Here is a 21,831-nt window from a genome sequence, read left to right as displayed (position 1 = left end):
TCCTTTGTTGCTTCCCCGAATATGTACTTTGTTTGTGGCACCAAAGCTTACACTTGGCTCCCAAGAGGCTGGAGGGGTACGTGCTACATCGCCTTCATTCTTCCTCCCACGTATGTGGCTCCAGCCAACCACCACCGGCAAAAGCGCGCCGGAGATGTTGAACAAGCCGACTCCACTGGAGCACAGTTCCTGGATGCAGCAAAGGGACTTGTTCCTCTGTGGGGACCAATGGCAAATAGCCGCGCTATCCGACACCTGACTCAGGCATTAGAAACAACCATTAACATCACCGCTGGCATCCTCGCCAACAACACGGCTGCGCTTCAGGCCGTCCGCCTGGTGGCTCTTCAAAACCTTCTTGTTCTAGATGTGGTTCTGGCCGACCGCGGAGGTGCATGCCGCATCATCGGCTCCAGCTGTTGCACCTACGTGCCAGATAACTCGCCTTCAGTCTACAAGGCAATCGAACACCTCCACAGACTGTCCTCAGAGGTTCACCAGGAGCAGGAAGGATGGTCGCTTGGAGGCTGGTTCTGGGACACTTTGAAGAACTGGGGATGGAGGTTGTTCACGTTTTTATTGATACCAATCATGATACTGTGTGGGTGTTGCTTAGGTATTCAATGTTTACCATCTTTATGTGCACTCATTTCCAACTGTATGTGCCCAAAGACTTTGAACTTTAAAACTGAGCACATGAGTCCCCTATACGAAATAGAGGTGCGTGGTCTCATGGGGATCGATCCGAACTGACAAGCTGGCGAGACATGTTAAAGGGAGGACTGTGGAATTTTAGTTCGTGTACTAAACATTATCTACGCCATCTTGCAGACTCACGTATGAGTATACACGACAGCCATTTTAGGTACCATGGTCTCCCTGTTCACGATCGCCCGTCAGCACACTGAACCTTGCAAGCCTTCCCCGCGCACCCTGGCTGCCCCCGCACTCACACGCGCAAGTCATGAACCCTCCCCTCCCATGACTCTGTCTCAGGGAATCACACCCCGCGCCTGACCAACACCTCCTTTCCGTCCATGAATACCCCTCCTTTGATGACCCCTTCCTCTGAGCCCGACTGCCTGTACGAACCGCTGGTCATCCTTTAGCCCGAGGATACAGTTTATTGCCCATTACTGTAATTCACTCGCCTTTCCTGAAAGGAGCCACTATTGATCACGACCTCCCCATCCCCTGAGAATCGATCAGGCGCACACATTCCAAAGGAATCGGCAGAACACTCAGCTGCGTGATGGCCCCTCCCAATCATATGAGGGGAAAGGGCCTCTACTGTTGTCATGTGTTGGAATGGGCCGGAACTGGGGGGGTGCCGGTGATGTCGTTCTCATACTTCACAATGTCCCTGTTGTAATAAAGGACGTTCACATGTCTTAAACCAGAGTATAAAAGACCAGGTCTCAGAGAGGTTGGGAGAGCACCTCGAGACGATACCTTGTTGTCCGATCTGATGTGTTCTACTCCGTCGGAATACAACTTGTTTCCTGTCTTCCTGTCTCCAGCGCCTGCCTCTTTATTGAATAACTTCGTATGGTATTAGAGGCGTTTTACGCCGGGCAAAATTAACTTAGGAAACATCTACTGAAATCGCCTGACCATTTGAATTGATCTTTTACAGTAGGCAGTGGTGGGCACTCTGATGCTGGGCAGTGGTGGGCAGTGGTGGGGGTGTTTGCCACACACACACACTCTGATGCTGGGTAGTGGTGGGCAGTGGTGGGCACTCTGATGCTGGGCAGTGGTGGGCAGTGGTGGGGGTGTTTGCCACACACACACACTCTGATGCTGGGTAGTGGTGGGCAGTGGTGGGCACTCTGATGCTGGGCAGTGGTGGGGGTGTTTGCCACACACACACACTCTGATGCTGGGCAGTGGTGGGCAGTGGTGGGGGTGTTTGCCACACACACACACTCTGATGCTGGGCAGTGGTGGGCAGTGGTGGGGGTGTTTGCCACACAGATACACTCTGATGCTGGGTAGTGGTGGGCAGTGGTGGGCACTCTGATGCTGGGCAGTGGTGGGCAGTGGTGGGCAGTGGTGGGGGTGTTTGCCACACACACACACTCTGATGCTGGGTAGTGGTGGGCACTCTGATGCTGGGTAGTGGTGGGCAGTGGTGGGCACTCTGATGCTGGGTAGTGGTGGGCAGTGGTGGGGGTGTTTGCCACACACACACACTCTGATGCTGGGCAGTGGTGGGCAGTGGTGGGAGTGTTTGCCACACACACACACACTCTGATGCTGGGCAGTGGTGGGCAGTGGTGGGCAGTGGTGGGGGTGTTTGCCACACACACACACTTTGATGCTGGGTAGTGGTGGGCAGTGGTGGGCACTCTGATGCTGGGCAGTGGTGGGCAGTGGTGGGGGTGTTTGCCACACACACACACTCTGATGCTGGGCAGTGGTGAGCAGTGGTGGGGGTGTTTGCCACACACACACACTCTGATGCTGGGTAGTGGTGGGCAGTGGTGGGCACTCTGATGCTGGGCAGTGGTGGGAAGTGGTGGATGTGTTTACTATACACCACTTAGACTTACGTTGACATAGCAGACGTATGTCCCACACGTCTATTGCACTGGTGATGTGCGGTGACGTTCCGTACCCCGTGGTCGATGACGTAGGTGCGCCCTGTCACCGTATTACACTAGTGATGTGCGGTGACGTACCGTACCCCGTGGTCGATGACGTAGGTGCGGCCTGTCACCGTATTACACTAGTGATGTGCGGTGACGTACCGTACCCCGTGGTCGATGACGTAGGTGCGGCCTGTCACCGTATTACTCTACTGATGTGCGGTGACGTTCCGTGCCATGTGGTCGATTACGTAGGTGGGCCCGTCCACGTATTACAATGGTGTTGTGCGGTGACGTACCGTACCCCGTGGTCGATGACGTAGGTGCGCCCTGTCACCGTATTACACTAGTGATGGGCGGTGACGTTCCGTACCCCGTGGTCGGTGACGTAGGTGCGCCCTGTCACCGTATTACACTAGTGATGTGCGGTGACATACCGTACCCCGTGGTCGATGACGTAGGTGCGCCCTGTCACCGTATTACACTAGTGATGTGCAGTGACGTACCGTACCCCGTTGTCGATGACGTAGGTGCGGCCTGTCACCGTATTACACTAGTGATGTGCGGTGACGTACCGTACCCCGTGGTCGATGACGTAGGTGCGGCCTGTCACCGTATTACTCTACTGATGTGCGGTGACGTTCCGTACCACGTGGTCGATTACGTAGGTGGGCCCGTCCACGTATTACAATGGTGTTGTGCGGTGACGTACAGTACCCTGTGGTCGATGACGAAGATACGGCCTCTCTCCGTATTACACTAGTGATGTGCGGGAGTGTGTGGCGCTACATACCCAGACATTACAATCGTGCAATGGCGATGTGCCCGTCTGGCAACACGTACAGGTATGTTGGACTTCGTTGTGCTCACCTTCTGCGCCGTCGTCGGTTTCTAAGTACGAGGTGGTGGCCGTACAGGATAGGGATGAGACGGACGATGGCGTTCATGTCCTGCTTGTCGTGTACCGGGTGCGGGTCTTGCCGGAGTGTGGTTTTACAGTAGTTTTGAGCTCTCGTAGCAAAAGAGCCGTACGGAGTGTGTTCAACACGGATCGTACTTCCTGGTTCGGAAGGCGCGGTCTATTTACGTACGGACGTTGCGTGGTGCGTCAGCCGACTGCAATTCGTATGGACTTTCGATTTGTACGGCCTTTTTTACGAGTCGTACGGAGTGACGCTTTAGATTGTGATCGTACTTGCAGATTCGTACGGGACGCCTACAGGTACGATTCGTACGGGGAAAAACGCTCCGAACCGAAATTCGGAGCGCTTTTTACCGGATCGGAATCGGCCCCTCAGTGAACCAACATTTTCTATAAGTGCATTTGTGTCTTAATTGAGCTTTGTAATTTAAAGTAAAAGGTTCATAGTCGCATGATGAAATGATAGGCATTAAATAAACCATGTATTTCAACTCCATAAGACACCACATACACCCAGACCACTCCACAGAATTCCACATCATGCCACAAAATTCAACAGCAAACACAAGGAGAGGATGGACGGAGCGCTGAAACTTTTCTGACACTCACCCCCAGTCACAGATCTGGGTTGAATCCATCATTATTCTTTAGCTCACTTGGCCACCCCAGTTAAGACACAGCCATATGCATATCAGTCTTGACTCTTTGCCTCATGGGAACAGTCCAGCCCGAACTGCCAAGCCATGTCGTCACTGGAACAGAAACAAGCATCCTGGGACCGGTTTCTGGCTAACAGCCGTCATCAGCCAGGCTAGCGTCAATCTCGAAACCGGTCCTAGGATGCTTGTTTCCGGTCCAGGGAGGACCTGGCTTGGCAGTTTGGGCTGGACTGTTCCCATGAGGTACAGGGTCTAGACTGATTTGCACATGGCCAGGTCTAAACTGGGGTGGTATGATGAGCAAAAGAATAATGGATTTAACCCAGATCTCTTGACTGGGGGTTAATGTTTTGATTTGTTCTGCATTCCGTCCATCAATTGTGTATCTTCTACAATATTCAACAGCACATCACATTACATTTCACGGTGTACCACTCCACAACACAAAACCCCAATCAACATAATTACACTCCACACTTAATACCACATAATTACTGTCCACATAATTACAATGCACACCATTCCACATAATATCACTACACAAATCCTGTCCACTCCACAGTGTTCCATGCAGCACAATTCCAATCCAACCCACATAATTCCACTCTGCACCACATACATCCGTTCCACTCCATAATACATGGGTAAAAGACATTGTAATTCACAAATCCAATATTTAGTTTTAGGCACAGACAGCCCCACATCCCACCCAGCTTCTCTTTTGTTCCCTTTTACTCTTTGTTGCTGCTGCAGCTCCCGTGTGTGCCTTCTTAGTTAATCTTTACAGCCCCAAACCCCTATCGATCCACCATGCCACATAATTTCACTACACAAATCCACTCCACACCACATAACTTCACCCTACAAAATTCCACAACTAACAATTCCAATTCAACTCACATAAATCCACTCCAAGCCACATACATCCACTGCACTCCTGGTGCACTACTAGTTAGGGGATGAAGTCCCCTTGGCTCTTGAGGGTATTTGGGGGCCAACTACCCCTCCTGTTGCCTCCAGTGAGAACCACACAGCTGGATTGGTGAGAGGTGATCAGAGGCGACCCCCCTTTTCTCCACCACTCTGCAAGTATACCTCCTGGCACACTACTGGTTGGGGGAAGAACTCCACTTAAGTCCTCAGGCACTCAGGAGTAAAGTGGAATTCATTCACCAATGTTTGCAGAGTGGTGGAGAAGGGGGGCGTGGCCTCCAAGCCTTCTCAGCAATCCCACTGTCTGGGACTTACTGGAGGTAACTAAGGGGTTCCTGGACCCCAAAGACTATCAGCATCCACGGAGGCTTCATCCCCTAACCAGCACTCTGCTAGGAAGTACGTTTGCAGAGTACTGGAGAAAGGGGGCGGGGCCTCCAGTGACTTGCCAGTCCAGAATTTGTTTTTTTTGCTTTTAGAGGAGGAGGGACCTCATCCCCCAGGGCGAGACCCTTTTTAATGGGGAAGGGGGCCTTGTAGCCACCCTCCCTGGGATGATTTTGGTCCTGGGAACTTCATCCCTGGGGCCCAGCCTTTTTAAAAGAAAGAGTGTTTGTGAAGTAGCGGGGGGCATGCAGTCCCACTCCAGGGCTGGACCCCACCCTCCAGGCCAGGGCCTGGTCACTTTGCTTTTTTTGTAAATGCAAAAAAGGGGATGTGAACTGTGTGGCCCCCCCATCCCCAGGCCACATTGGGTCCCAATTACCCCATACCCAAGGCCATACCATTTAAAGTGGGTGCTTCCAGGGTACCCACTCACGATGGGACAGCTGGGGGAGCTTGAAGACTCTGTGGTCCCTGCCGGCTCGCTCCCCTTGTCCTGAAGGAGCCTGCATTGCTTTTGGAAAGAGGAAGCTGCTAACATGAAGCTCCCTGGGTCCAAAATCAATTCTGCTCCGCTTCGTGCAAGCAGAGAATTTTCTGCTCTTCGTTGCACGAAACAGAGAGTTTGCTATGGCTTGGCGGGAGAAGAGCTCCTGCCAAGCCATAGCAAACTGCAATGTCATAGGGGTGAGCACCCCGGGACATTGCTGAAGCCAGCCCTGGGGAGTATGGGTTTCCAAGGCCATCTAGGGCTCCAGGAGGGGGGTCGTGCGGCCCCCTCCTTTGTTTTTTACTGCCTTAGAAGGGGTGGTCCCTGGGGTTGTGGAGGGGCCGTGCGCCTGCCCACACTCATTCTAACAAAAGCCCTGGGGAGGTGGTGATCCCCAGGGCTGCAGGTGGCCCATGTGACCCTCGCTAATTTTTTTTAAATGAAGCTCCAGGGAGATGGTGGCCCCTGGGGCTGCAGGAGGGTCCATGCAGGGCCCCCATATTAATTTATATGAAGCCCAGTGGAGGTGGCGGCCTCCGGCACTGTGGGGGGTCTGCACACCCCAGACTTATTGGTTGTAGTAAAGCCTCTGGGTGGTGGTGGCCCCTGGGGAAGTGGGGGAGGCCATACGGGTCTCCCCGCATGCATATTTAAAGAAGCACTGGGGAGGTGGTGGACCATGGGGCTTAATAAGCCTCCTACAATTATAAATACCCCTAGGACCTGGCCCACCCGGGGGCTGATAATAAACAAAGCATGGAAGCCCGTGCTTCATTTTTAAAAAGCTATGTCCGGATTCGTGGGGGTCAGGGTGTTTCTACCCTGCCCCCTTTTCCTTCTTTTTTTGCATTTTATGTGGGACTCGGTTCAACCGAGACCCAAGATGGCTTCCAACACTTCCTGGTTGAAGTGTTGGTCGCCCAATCAAATTGCATTAGTGTTTCAGTAGACAGTTGGGGGTATCCAATCAGAACACCATGAAACTAAATACTCCTGGATAAGACAAACACAAGACTAGAGGTGAAAGACACTGAATGAAGAGCAAAGATCAGAGATTGACAGCAAAGGCATTCAATCATTAGCAAGGAGCTGACTCAAAATCCACTCTCATTACATGCAATGTATAGGAAATAGAAGATCTCTGTAGCCGAGACCTAAAGAGGTTCAGAGGGGGAATCACTGTCAATTTAGTGGAAAATGAAAGAGCAGAAAGAGAGGTGTGTACGAGAATTTAGAATCACATGAAAGGTGAGACGTCATCAGGCCAAACATCAGAATACAGTCTCCAGGTCACAATTACTAAATTGTTTCTGATGTTCTCCTGATAGTGTGAGATCCTTTAACAAGGCAAGGCTGCACAGGCAATCTGGTGACAGGCAGCCATTTCGGTCTCTGTATTCAGTCCTTCCACTGCCACACTGTGTACTTCTGTTATAATGCTGGGCCAGACACAGTGCTGTGTTTGTTTAAATGTTGTGAACACCTTCCTCAAATCCCATTCAAGGAGCCACCCACTTCCATGAACTTATCTATTTACTCAACCATGTCCTCACTCATTCACCCATCCAAACACTCATTTATGCAGCGTTCTACTTATGCGATCAACCCTTGCAGCTCACTTTCCAAGCACTGCTCTGTTTACTCATGCATCCATTCATGGATTCATCTAGTCAATTTCTCCCTCACTCATCATTCATGCTCTCACCAATAATCCAGATATTGACTCATTGACTTGCAGACCCACGTACACAGCAACAGACACAAACCCACCAATAGTTCAAGAAGCAAGTCACTTATAAAATATCTAGACAGCAGGATTTGTCAATGCCTGCAATTATTTGCAGTGAGAGTGCACTTTTGTGCCGTTAGTTGTATGATATATTGTATTACTGAGACTACCCAGTGCTTTCCTGAACTCACATGTTATTATACAAATCTGTTAACATGCCATTCGAAAAGAATTAATGAGCACATTTATTAAATATCAATATTTGTTAGTATCAAGGGTATTAAGGAAGAGCTTCAAAATTACTTTCATTATACTGGAATTGCTTTTACAGGGCGGTCAAAGAAATAACCATCCCCAGAAGGCCATACATGAAACCAAAACATCAAGTGGCCTCCCACATCTAACATGAAACTAAAAATATAATTTGCTATAAAATAATATTCTGAGAGCACGTCAGTCAATATGCTGGTTACTTTACTCAGAGTCACAGCAGATCATCATATAAGTATGTTCCCTGTCTATTAATCTAGATTATACAGTAAAAATCAATTAGCATTTCATAGAAGTGTACACATTGCCCCACATTAATATTTTCTGAAAAATAATGTAGGAAATAATACATAATTAGGGAAACAAACCATTAAATTACATGGGGCTCACACTTCTGTTAAATATGTTTATTTCTCCTCATTACTTACTTCTTCTATGTGTGCTGCATTCTACAGAATACATAGGAAGAGGAATATGCCTCCAAGGATTGTTTCTGTGCTGGAAGGTTTCCCTCTTAGCAACAGTGAATACAAATTGGCCTGTACCTGATGCTGACTAGGTGTGCTCAATTCAAAAGCTGCTTCTTTTTGAGTGGTACAAAAGGGGGTGGTGATGGACGGAGCATCTGAACCAATCAAACACTCACACCCAGTCAAAAGATCTGGGTTTGATCCATCACCATTCTTTAGCCCACTCTGCCACCCCAGTTCAGACATGGCTATATACAAATCAGTCTGACCCTGTGCCTCATGGGAACAGTCCAGCCCGAACTGCCAAGCCATGCCTTCCCTGGACCGGAAACAAGCTTCCGAGGACCGGTTTCTGGCATTCCAGCCGTCTTCAGCCCGGCTTGCTTGAATCCAGTGGCAAAGTGAGCAAGGGACTCACGTCTGAGCATACCCTGCCACACTTATGGCGGCCAAAAGCGGTACAAAAGGGGGTGGTGATGGACGGAGCATCTGAACCAATCAAACACTCACACCCAGTCAAAAGATATGGGTTTGATCCATCACCGTTCTTTAGCCCACTCTGCCACCCCAGTTCAGACATGGCTATATGCAAATCAGTCTGACCCTGTGCCTCATGGGAGCAGTCCAGCCCGAACTGCCAAGCCATGCCTTCCCTGGACTGGAAACAAGCTTCCGAGGACCGGTTTCTGGCATTCCAGCCATCTTCAGCCCGGCTTGCTTGAATCCAGTGGCAAAGTGAGCAAGGGACTCACGTCTGAGCATGCCCTGCCACACTTATGGCGGCCAAAAGCGGTACAAAAGGGGGTGGTGATGGACGGAGCATCTGAACCAATCAAACACTCACACCCAGTCAAAAGATCTGGGTTTGATCCATTACCGTTCTTTAGCCCACTCTGCCACCCCAGTTCAGACATGGCTATATGCAAATCAGTCTGACCCTGTGCCTCATGGGAACAGTCCAGCCCGAACTGCCAAGCCATGCCTTCCCTGGACCGGAAACAAGCTTCCGAGGACCGGTTTCTGGCATTCCAGCCGTCTTCAGCCATCACCCATCACCACCCCCTTTTGTACCGCTTCTTTTTGAGTGGCCTCACATAAAAGGGATGAATGCTTGATATTAGAATTTTGTTGATGAGGGTTAAACAGTCCGAATCCCACTGGCATATGTGTTGGTTGCAAACATGCTGTGCGTGAACATTGGAATGGAATAGTGATGTGGGTGGGCTGCTTATGTCCCTAACTCAGTACCTAGTTCTAGCAGCAGTGATGCTTATTTGTCCTCAACAGCAGTTTACTTAGACTGGTGATGAAGTGTATCCCAAGCGAAGCTGAATAAAAGAAGGAAGACACCACAGCAGAGTCTTGGAACAAGCCATCTGCCTTAGTACTCCAAATTGCTCTTTTCCATTTCACAATCTGGATAACATCACGAAGACTAGTTTGGCTTTTCTTCTTATATTTAGGTCACTTCTGAATTCTTTTTCAGAGAATTGCGCAAGAGTCTGTTGATCTGATGAAAATTTGTGTTCGCTTTCTTTTTAGGATTTCATAACAGGTCACTATTATTGTAAGTCTTTCTTGTGTGATTAACATTCTTTCATGAAAGCAAGTTAAATGGTTTTCTGTAATGTTTTCCATTTTTGTAAAACTGCATTACTAATCTATTTCAGTATTCACTATCCTCTTGATTTCTCGGAGAAACGTCTTGACGTTCACCATGTAAGAAGTTGGGACTCAGATGAGAAAATGATGCAGGAAAGCAGATGCTGAGTTTGATGCAGACTCAGGTAAGTGCTGATTGGAATGCAGTCCTATGACCACAAACTGTCTTAATTGCCTTACAAGTCAATGAAGAAAGGACACATTTAAATAACATGCCTTCATAATAGTCGCTGAGACCTCAGTGCTGTCAAGAGATTTGGGAATATCCTGATTCCCTCGAAACCACCATAACTTGCACACAATGCAATGTCACTGAATAAATGACCACAGTCCCTCACCAAACACCCACCCTAGGATAGTGGGAGATACCCTGTTTAGCGGATAATGTGTAAAACACTTGTGAGGTAGTCATGCACGCTTTTGGGGCAACCCACTGGAAGCACATATAGCACAACGGATGATTATGCACCCACCCTAAGTAAATGGGGAGAGTATTTCTGCCCTCTGGGGGGCAGATTAGGTAATGAACCCGGGGGGGGGGGGGGGGCAGAAATCCCTTTAGACCCTAGGGAATGATATATTCATCCAGTTAAAAAACGGGTCCTGGAACATATGAGGGCCATTGCCAATGAGGACAGGCAATATGTGGTTGCTACACATTTTAAGGAGTTCCATAATAAGAACAGCAGCTTTTTACAATTCTGTGCCTTAGGTAGAATCATTGAATCAGAAAGAGGAGTTAACAGAGTGAGGGAACTCAGATGTTTAGAGTCCAGAATGATTATCAAGTTTGGAACCGTACACCCAATGGGATTGAACCAAGATGTAGAATTAGCGGTCCATTTAGCTTAATAGTTGTACCCAATAACACTGTCCCCCACCGAGTTGGGTTTTATGTATGCTTCTTGTATGCTTAGTTTTGTTTGTTTTATTTTATCACATTGTATTGACTGCACGGTTTTTATTTTTTTAGGAGACGAAAATATCAGCTTGCTGAATGAAAAAAACACAAAAGAGCTGAAATATCTATGCAGTTTTAGATTGTGACTGAAGACATGTTTTCAGTAAGTACTCTGTTGTGATTTGTTCAAACCCGCTTGGCAGGACGGGCAGTATATTGAACTGGGCAGGATTGCGGTAAAAAATCTGGATAGTTATTGAGCACCAGAACTCAATTGGCCCACTGTGACGGAATTGACAATCGTTATTCTTATTACATTTTTTTATGACAAATCTGTGGATAATAATGTCTTGCAATTTATATCAGATTTATAATTATCTATATAAGTTGAAATCACGTCAAATTGCAATCTATGAATGTACAGTTTAAAGAATTACTGCACCTCTATTGAATCCGATAGAGAAGCAGACCACTTCAAATGGATGCCATTTTTCCTGTTTTTGATCAAGCATCTGGATATGTAGTCCTACTTCTATTGTTATATATGTGTACGATATGTAACTGATCGACACAACAGTCTGTGACCCGTGATCAAGGTGCGGCTGCACCGAAATGCGTCGGGCATTTGTTTGCCACTTGTTTGAATAAAATATTCATGCTTAAATGGAATTGGGCTTGATAACTTTTGTCTACTGACATTAGATTGACTGCACTTTGGAGGTTTGCGCCCTCAATTGAACCCACAACACCGCGAGAGGCAGAGAGCACCCGCGAATCGTGTTGGTATGCATATTCAACACTGAGGACCTTTACTACTTTCTATAATGTACTATCTGCCTATGAATTTGTGACTTCGCCGTTAGAATTTAATAGAGCTTTTGAGTGTTTTATAGTACTGAAATAGAGTCCATGCCGCATGGGTTTCCCTTTTTACCCTTTACATTTTGTGTTTTCATTAGAGTCAATATCAGGAAACCTTTGTGGTTTTAGTATTATTTACACTAGTGTGGCATATACATTTTTAACACGAGCACTTTAGTAGGTCAATTTAGACCAAAGCTGCACTTTTTGGCACATGCCACTTTTTGCACATAGTACAAAATCCCCTCTTCAATGCATTTAAGCAGGAAGTTTATAGAGTAGGGGGTCTTGGAACCTTTCCGGCTGGATTTTGCACAGTAAATTGTTTATTTCGATTTATGCACAGTTCTGGGCTCATAATTGTGTTGCTTTCATGTTTTTATTTATGTATTTATGAATGGAACATGCCTTTTACTAATTATTTATGGAGCCCAATACAGGTAGAACCTGTGCGTTCATGAAATATATTCATGATTTACATTTAGACTTCTAATTGATTGGTGTTTAATTTAATGGTTTACGTACAATGAACAATGTATAACTTATTTGTGCACTTAATGAAATCATTGCCAGTATTTATAGTAGTACTGTGTGTTAAGCATGTACAGATAAAAAAGAGACTAACCATTGCGAAATAATATGTGCTAGTGTGTCTCCTATGTTTATTAATCACGTGGTTGAAATGGTATTCAGAAAGCTCAGCTCGTCATGACCCATGGTTCTCGTGTGCTCATGACGAGCTGAGCTTGTCATGACCACACCCGTTTGTGTAGAACGTTCGCACAGCAGCGGAATTTCCCCAGCGTGCGAGCGTTCTAACGGTCATGACGAGCTCAGCTCATCATGAGCACACGAGAACCGTGGCTCATGACGAGCTCAGCTCGTCATGAGAGTGGGAGGGGTTAACACAGTAAACCGTTTATTGGTGCCATTTATATGAAAAAAACAGACACTTTTTTCCAGAACACTTTTTTTCCTATTTTTACCAAAACACTCTAATGTTTGCTGTATTTTGACTATTTTCTCAGTCCCCTCAGGGGAATCCACAAATTCTGGGTACCTTAAGAATTACTAGGATGTTGGAAACCGGGCACAAATTTGGCTTGTATACCTTATGTGGATAAAACGTTCTGGAGACCTAAGCTCAAACTATCTCAAACACCCAAAAAGGGCTCACTCCAGGGGGGCAGGAGTGGGGGGAAAGGGTGGGTTAGGCCCAGCAGTTATGTGGTTAATAATAGGAAATCTACACCCAATATCCGTATATTTTGTAAACAATATTTAGGACACAATATTTATTTCAGTTTGTGACAACAGTATTGTGCTGGAGTAACATTGGAGTAACGGAACTTGATGCCCCCCGCATGTATGTAGATGGGCCCCCTCCAGACTCAATCCGGAGCTCCCCAGCCAGAGTATTGTGCTGGAGGGGCCCCCTGGAGCTTGGGGGCCCTAAGGGGCTGTGGGGGCCTGTGTTACGCCACTGCAGTATTGTGACATACAAAAAGTATGACATACACTTTCATACATTAACGTTGCCCATCCTGTACATATTAAAGATTACCATCCCTGTTTACACTAGCCCCAATATGCACTACTTGTCCACCTCTGGCACGCACTTCTTCATAGTGTACTAAGGAACTGTGTTTATATACCTCAATCTGAAGGTACATTCACCAACCTGATCTGCACCCAACGGTCTTGAATAGTTCATTACAGCCTTACGCACCAACATCACTTGCACAGTTTTTCTGCATGACACATAATTGACAAGGTATTCTGATATTCCAGGTAACACACAGGACCTGCTAGTGTCTGTGGTGATGTCCCATGCATTTCATTTATTGCAAAGAGGATCATAGTACTGGATGATTTACTCTACAATCCGTGTAGCATCAAGGACTGGTAAAGCTGATAGGTTTGCCTTTAATATGTTAATGGTTGCACACAGAACTTGTTCATGCCTGTGTTTAATGTGCCTATCAATGCAAACACAGGTATGGAAAGCCGCAGCCAGTGCAGGTAAGAGCAGTGGGACTGGGTGTGGGGATTTCGACAGAGAACAACAAGGCAACATTAAATAAATAATTAATTTTCCCTCGGCCTCTGTCAAAATCTACCCGCACCAGCCCCACCGCTCTTACCTGCATGAACCGCGGCTGGGTGTGGACAGATGTGCAAATGCTGTAGCACATTAATCGGCCTCTATTGGCTTTGACAATGACTGATTTCATCTGTATAACTTTAGCAAATGGTTCTGTGCCAACCTGAGTGTTATTCCAACACATGGATTTCTGTTTTACAGAGAGATCTTCCTGAGCATCACCTGGACGTCAACTGCTATTTTTGAGTGTCAGACTCTATGAAATACAGCAACCTTGTAGAGGCTGCTTTACTTAAAAGCAGGTAAGGTAATAGTTCAGAAATTGGCAAATAGATGGATTTTAGCAACAGCCTTTTGTCACCTACTAATACCACACATCAGCAAAGAAACCTTTCATTGAGATGTACTGTTGGGTACAGGATAACACAAGGCCTGCACTTCAGCATAATCCAGAACCTCGTCTACACTGCCATCCACATTTCTACGCTATCTTTCAAAGCAGCGCCCCCCAACATTTTACCTCCTTGACTTTTTTAGGGGTTCGTGGCTCAATCTGCGACAGTGAAAACAACAGGCATGCTTTTCGTTAGAGCTGAATGAAAATAGAAAAAGTATTTTACCACCGAGAACATAACACTGGAAAGTCGTCATATGTTGATAATCCCAAACAACAACAACATATAGAATTACATGAATGTGAGTAAATAAATACAAAAAGAGTATGCTAGATTTGCAGAGTGCAATACAAAGCAACAACCAACGCATTTCAACCTCACTCACATGTAATAACTTTATGAAATTGTAAAGTACATTTTTATAGGATATTGACAATATACATAATGTCCTCTGCAGCAGGCAGAGTGTGGGGGAAATGGTTGGGGAATATGGAGGGTCCAGTTTAACCTGGTTCCAAATTCGGTCTATGTGTTTTATGGGAAACGTGATTGGGGGGTACAGTGTTTGTGCGAATGAACTCATACTTGTGATTTCTGCATATTGGCTGAATTGTTCTTATGTTTTTAAAACCAATAATATTTGCTTGTCAAAACAAAATGTGCTCTGCAGCAGCGTGGGGGAGAGTGAAAAATGGACACTGATCATCAAGCATCTATTCATAATAGGGAGTGGGGGTGGGAGAGGGGTCATCATGAAGGGTCTTTCAATCCATGGGAGAGTCTAGAGTCAGGTGGTTGTAATTCAAAGAGAAGACATCCTTACCTCTGTTTGCTAGTCTTCATTTGAGCCCCTCTGTCTTTTTATTATTATGTAATATGTATGTTGCTACTCTTTTGGGCATGTGAGATAATTTAGGGACAGTTTTCTGCAACAGTATGTTTTCAAAAATATCACAAGGCACAAATATCATGTCAAAGTATAGTGATGTCAGGATGTAGAAGGTAAGAATACATGTTTAAGTCTTTTATATTGTCTTTTAAATAGAGTAGTACATAATAGTTTTTTCATTATTTTGTTGAGTTGTATTCGTTTTTTATGTTTGTTAGGTTATTATTTTAAAGTTCTGTACGTTTAATTAATTTTTGTGTGGTTTTGTTTTTTCGGCTTCCTATTAAATTGTAAGTTTTTTTGTAATTTATTTCAATTATTTTTTTGCATGTTGTTGGGTTTGGAGTGGATTAGGGTGGGAAGTTTTTAAAATATATATGTTTTAAAAACTTCCCACCTTAATCCACTACAAACCCAACAACATGCGAAAAAATGAAGATATATATACATATATTTATCATTGATTATATAAATTGTAAATACCAATTCGACAATTCATTATGGTAGTCCTGTTTTAAGCAATTTAAAAGACAGTTTTAACAATATGCTAATGTTATTTTATGTCCTAATTGCTTAATAAGATGAATGTGTCACTCTATGATTGATTTAAATAATTTGGATATTAATAAATTATAGTAAGTTTAAGCATTATTGTTTAACGTTTAATTTTAGAGCCTTCATCACATTTATATATACTGCATATTGGTATTTGCTTTCTATTAAACATTGATTTTTTTCTGTAGGAATTTTAGAGTAATAGAGTGGAAAGTATTTCACATTTATTATTAAAATGTTTAATTGATATGTTTTAATATACTCTTATGTAGAATTTTATTTGCCATAGAAATTTTGGGCAATATGGCAGTTTGTGATAAAATTCTCTAAAGGAATTATTGTGGGTGAGGATTTATGAGAGTGAACTTTCACTTATTTTTAGTTTGCATCAATACATATCTCTTTGAATAATAAAATGCCTCATGACAACCCTTGCTACATAGACAGAGGAGGAATTGAAGAACTACATTGTTAGGGTCCAAATAGACTTTACAAGATAGCCAGCCAATCTCTCTCCCAACAGTACAGATAATAAGACTTTCTTCACTAGAACCTCACCTACCTCCACCCATCAGCCTCTCCATGGATTGGTGAAGGACCAGTACACCTGTCTTTTGTTGGGTGGGGGTAAAGATTGGGTACACCATAGTCCAGCCGAGTTTTGTACTCTTCTGATGATGCAACAAAAAAATAAGGATCGTCTTCAGTAGGTTTAGTAATATTGGGTCCACTGGTGGAGGGATAGATACGCTCGGTGTCAGCCATTCGATTGAACTAAATGGTATGTGGTAGCAACAGTGTGAAGATGTTCAGCACTAAAGATACCAAAATACAAGATTTTGAAGATGTTTATTCAGGATATAACCAGGCAATTAACCCTTTTTGGATGAGGCAATGTGAGCTTTTTCCCACTAAGTCTAGTAAGTTTAGATTCTTTGCATTGCAGAAGCTGGAAATGATTTCCTACTCTGCTGAACTTCCCAAAAGAGCAGTTTCTCTGTCTTCCATCCGCACAACAAGGCTGCTTTTTGCTCAGGATGTGCCATGTCTGAAGGGCAGGACATCCTACCACCAAGAACTCCAAAAAACTTAAAATTATATTGGGGAACAGGGCAGGGTTGGGGCTAAGGCAGGGGCTGGGTCTGGGCAGCGGTTGGAGCTATTGGTTAACGTGTAGGGGTTTGGCTTAGCTGACCGAGGTATTGTGGGAGTGGGCACTGAATGTGCCTTAGTGGAGGTTCTGAAGTGGGACCACCATTGAGTGGCAGCAGTCAACTCATGGCCACTCAGGGGCCCTCAAGGTCCATCTTGGCAGGGAGAACAGTATCTCACTGCCTGAAAGGACTGCTAGGACTGTCCCTGTTCTTTCCTTTAACTTTTAAAGTTCTGACCATTGCAATCATATTTCTTTTTAAGATTTTGCAATTGACGTGCTTCACAATATTGCTCTGTGAGATGACAATAATATTGAAAACAGTACCAGCATTCCCACAAATGTACAATTAGTACTGTGTACTCTCCCTGCATTCAACCCATCATCCTGAAAAGGCGACATTAGATTCCAGCTTTCAACCTGTCACTTCAAAAGGAAGCAGAAATCCCACGTTGCAAGCAAAAAGTGTATTTTGGTTTTGCTGGATTGGATGTCATCAAGATAGTGCTGCCGCCTAATTCCCTTGAGTGGATTCACAATCTCAAAAAGACTCCTGTACCCTTTCTCTCATCAAGACTTGACCTTTGTAAAGCAGGCTGCCATGCAGCATCAATATATCAAACAGCTGTAAACATGATCGTGATTGCCCCTGCCCTGTATTCCTGTGATGTCCTTGTCTTTTTAACAGCCTCATTTAGAAACCATGGTTCCTGGCTCCTTCAACACCTCCCAATTAGTTCCCTTTGAAATACAATCCTTATGACAATTTATCATGCTTTTTTTTCGTTTTTTCTTCCATTGACAGTTTCCCCAGCTCCTCGGGGAAGAAATAAGGCAGACTTCCCCATGCTCGGCTCTGACTGACTAAACTCTCCTGGGCCCAGCTTAAAGTCATTGTGACTATTCATGAGACACACGGCTCTGAATGAAAGATGAGGACCGGCTTTTGCTGGCGTATGCCTGCCGCTGACCTCCTTAACATCAGGCATGTATTTTAAATAAAAACAAGACCTTCGGTCCAGCTTACATAATACTACAAAGGACGTATGAGGTTCCAGTAGAAAGAAATGAAGCATTCTAGGCCTTTCATGGGAAAATGTATTGGAGTTACAGATTATTCTTAAATAATTTCATTTGAATTAATCAAATGGAATTGAAAAGTGAAGTGTTTTTTGTTTATTTAAAGCACGCAGTCTCACCCTGCCAGAAGGACGTTCCCTCACAACACACCGAAGTTCATTCATGTTTTTATTGCATTACAGAAAGCAAGCGTTAAATGAGGCTGGAATACTGTGAAATGCGATTTTATTACCTTTCATTTGGAAGCATGTTAGTGAATAAGGACAAAGAGGCTTTGTCTGTAGTTCTCTTTCAATGAAGGGGAAGCTTTCAATGGCTATAGGTGAAGATATATGTTTATAGGAACTTTTCCCTGGGAAGTCAATGCTAGGGGTTATGGCTGCAAAATACAAGTTGTTTTGTAAAAGTCAAATCGCACAGAGCTGGTAAAAAACATAAAAGTGGAGGGTTAATTTCAGCCTGGTTCTATTGCCTCATGAGGCCATCTGTGGCATTATTGATTCTTTTTCCCATAGAATGGTCATCTGAGACGGGTTGTACTCACCAAAAGTACTGATAAAAGGTAGATTTCAGTCATTCATCTGTCCTCATTCTTTACGGCCCTCAAAAAGGTGGCATGCAAGCAGTGCGCTAAATGGGATACAAAAAAGTGGAAGAGGCGTCCATCTGCAAAACAAATTCGGGAGCATGCACTAAGAGCTGTAACTAAGGAAGCATGACCCATGTAAGTGGAGAGAGGGAATAATAAATATGTGAAGAAAACCCATGGTGATACATTTCTTAGCATAAAATTCACTTAGAAACCAGTGAGCAACAAGAAATTATTTAGCAGTGTGCATAACACACATTTGTAGGAGTGATTTTTGATTAGGTTTTATTGTTTTTTTGCCATGTCATATGCTACATGTTGTGAGGTGTTGAGTTTAATGTGTTGTGCTCTGTTGTGTTGTCTTTTGTTATGATCCGCAATGGAGTTTTCTCATAGATAATGGTCCGCCATTCCCAGCTGAGCTGTGTGAATGTTAGTGGAATGGCGATAGGTTGGCTTCAATACATTTGACTAAACATAAATGAAGTTGGTAATGTGACCATCATTTCAAAGGCAGTCTTGCAAATGGTTCAACCTATGTGGGAGAACATGGATGTCGCAAGGTGGATGCGTCTGCAGTGTACATGAAGGATATTCCATATAGGAGTCATTGAAGCGTCATTGAATTTGTCAATCAATCAATCAATCAATCAATCAATCAATCATGCCATTTGTATAGCGCACTACTCACCCGGGAGGGTCTCAAGGTGCTTGGGGGGAGGGGTATGCTACTGCTCGAACAGCCAGGTCTTGAGTTGTTTCCTGAAGGCGAGATGGTCCTGGGTCAGCCGAAGGTGGATGGGGAGGGAGTTCCAAGTCTTGGCAGCCAGGTAAGAGAAGGATCTTCCTCCGGCGGTGGCTCTTCGGATGCGTGGTACGGCTGCGAGGGCGAGGCTGGTGGACCGTAGCTGGCGGGTGGGCGTGTAGAAGGTCAGGCGGTCGTTGAGGTACTTGGGGCCCAGGTCGTGGAGAGACTTGTGTGCGTGGGTGAGGAGCCGGAACGTGATCCTCTTGTCGACGGGGAGCCAGTGCAGGTTCCTCAGGTGGCTGGAGATGTGGCTGCGTCGGGGGACATCCAGGATGAGTCAGGCGGAGGCGTTCTGGATGCGCTGGAGTCTTTTCTGTAGCTTGGCTGTGGTTCCGGCATAGAGGGTGTTTCCGTAGTCCAGTGGGCTGGTGACGAGTGCCTGGGTGACAGTCTTCCTGGTCTCCGTCGGGATCCAGCGGAAGATCTTGCGAAGCATACGCAGGGTGTTGAAGCACGATGAGGAGACGGTGTTGACTTGTCTGGTCATCGAGAGGGAGGGGTCCAGGATGAAGCCCAGGTTGCGTGCGTGGTCGGTTGGCTTGGGTGTGGTGCCCAGGGCTGGGGGCCACCAGGAGTCATCCCAGGCGGAGGGCGAAGATCCCAGGATGAGGACTTCCGTCTTGTCCGAGTTCAGTTTCAGGCGGCTGTCCTTCATCCAATCGGCGACGTCTTTCATCCCTTCGTGTAGGCAGGTTCTGGCGGTGTCGGGGTCTCTGGTGAGGGAGAGGATCAGCTGGGTGTCGTCGGCGTAAGAGATGATGTTGAGGTTGTGCTGGCGTGCGATGTCTGCGAGAGGTTTCATGTAGATGTTGAAGAGGGTGGGGCTGAGTGAAGATCCTTGCGGGACGCCGCAGATGACTTCGGTGGCCTCGGAGCGAAACGGGGGGAGGCGGACTCTTTGTGTTCTTCCGGCGAGGAACGAGATGATCCACTCCAGTGCCTTCTCTTGGATACCGATGTTGCTGAGGCGCTGGACTAGGGTGCGGTGGCAGACCGTGTCGAACGCAGCGGAGAGGTCCAGGAGGATGAGGGCCACTGTTTCCCCCTTGTCGAGCAGGGTCCAGATGTCGTCGGTGGCTGCGATGAGGGCGGTCTCGGTGCTGTGGTTGGCTCTGAAGCCGGACTGCGAGGGGTCGAGGGATCCGTTCGTCTCGAGGAAGGCGGTCAGCTGTCTGTTGACGATCTTCTCGATGACTTTAGCAGGAAAAGGGAGGAGCAAGATGGGGCGGAAGTTTTTGAGGTCGGTGGGGTCCGCTGTAGGTTTCTAGGAACGAGGCGAGGGAGTCGCAGAGGTCTTGTGACGGAGTGATGTCGTTGGTGCCGGTGCTGGGGTTGGAGAACTCCTTGACGATAGTGAAGAGCTCCTTGCTGTCGTGGGCGTTGTTGTCCAGTCGTTCCTTCAGGGATTTCTTCTTGGTGGTGCGGATGAGCTGGTGGTGCTTGCGGGTAGCGTGTTTGAGGGCGGTCATGTTGTCGGTGGTCCGGTCGAGGAGCCAGGCTTTCTCGAGGGTGCGGCAGGTCTTCTTGGAGTCCTTGAGGTCATCGGTGAACCAGGATGCCTTCTTGCTTCTTGGTCTGCTGGGAGGGTTCTTTAGTGGCGCGAGGTCGTCGGCGCAGGTGGTCAGCCACTGTGTGAAGTTGCGGGCTGCTTCGTTAGGGTCCGTTGTGTTGGCGGGTGGGCTCTGGCTGAGGGAGGTGGTGAGCTGGTCTGCGGTGATCTTGCTCCAATTCCTGTGAGGTACCTGTTGCGGGTGGTGGTGGGTCGTGGATCTTTTGAAGCTGAAGTGGACACAGCTGTGGTCGGTCCAGTGGAGTCCGGTGGCGTGGCTGAAGGTGATGTACTTGCTGGAAGAGAAGACGGGATCAAGCGTGTGGCCGGCGTAGTGGGTGGGGGTATTGACCAGTTGCTTGAGTCCGAGGTTGGCGAGGTTTTCCAGCAGGGCGGTGGTGTTGCGGTCCTTGTTGTTCTCCAGGTGGAAGTTGAGGTCCCCGAGGAGGATGTAGTCAGTGGAGGGGAGGGCGTGTGGGCTGATGAAGTCTGTGATGTCTTCGCTGAATTGTGTGCGTGGTCCCGGGGGTCTGTAGACGAGGGTGCCTCTGAGGGTCTTCTTAGGGTCGGTGTGAATCTGGAAGTGGAGATGTTCGGCTGCGGCGAAGGAGTCGTTGGCGTCGGTCGTGATGCGGATGGTGTTCCTGTGGACGATGGCGATGCCACCTCCGGTCTGGTTGATGCGGTCCCTCCTGATGATCATGTACCCGTCCGGGATGGCGATGGCGATGTCGGGTGCAGAGGAGGCGTTCATCCAGGTTTCCGTGAGGAAGGCGACGTCCGGTGATGTAGCGTCGAGGAGGTTCCAGAGTTCCACGGCGTGTCTGTGGACGGAGC

Source organism: Lissotriton helveticus, chromosome 12 (assembly GCF_964261635.1).
Source record: "Lissotriton helveticus chromosome 12, aLisHel1.1, whole genome shotgun sequence".
Classification (NCBI taxonomy): domain Eukaryota; kingdom Metazoa; phylum Chordata; class Amphibia; order Caudata; family Salamandridae; genus Lissotriton; species Lissotriton helveticus.
This window is presented reverse-complemented; position numbering follows the sequence as displayed.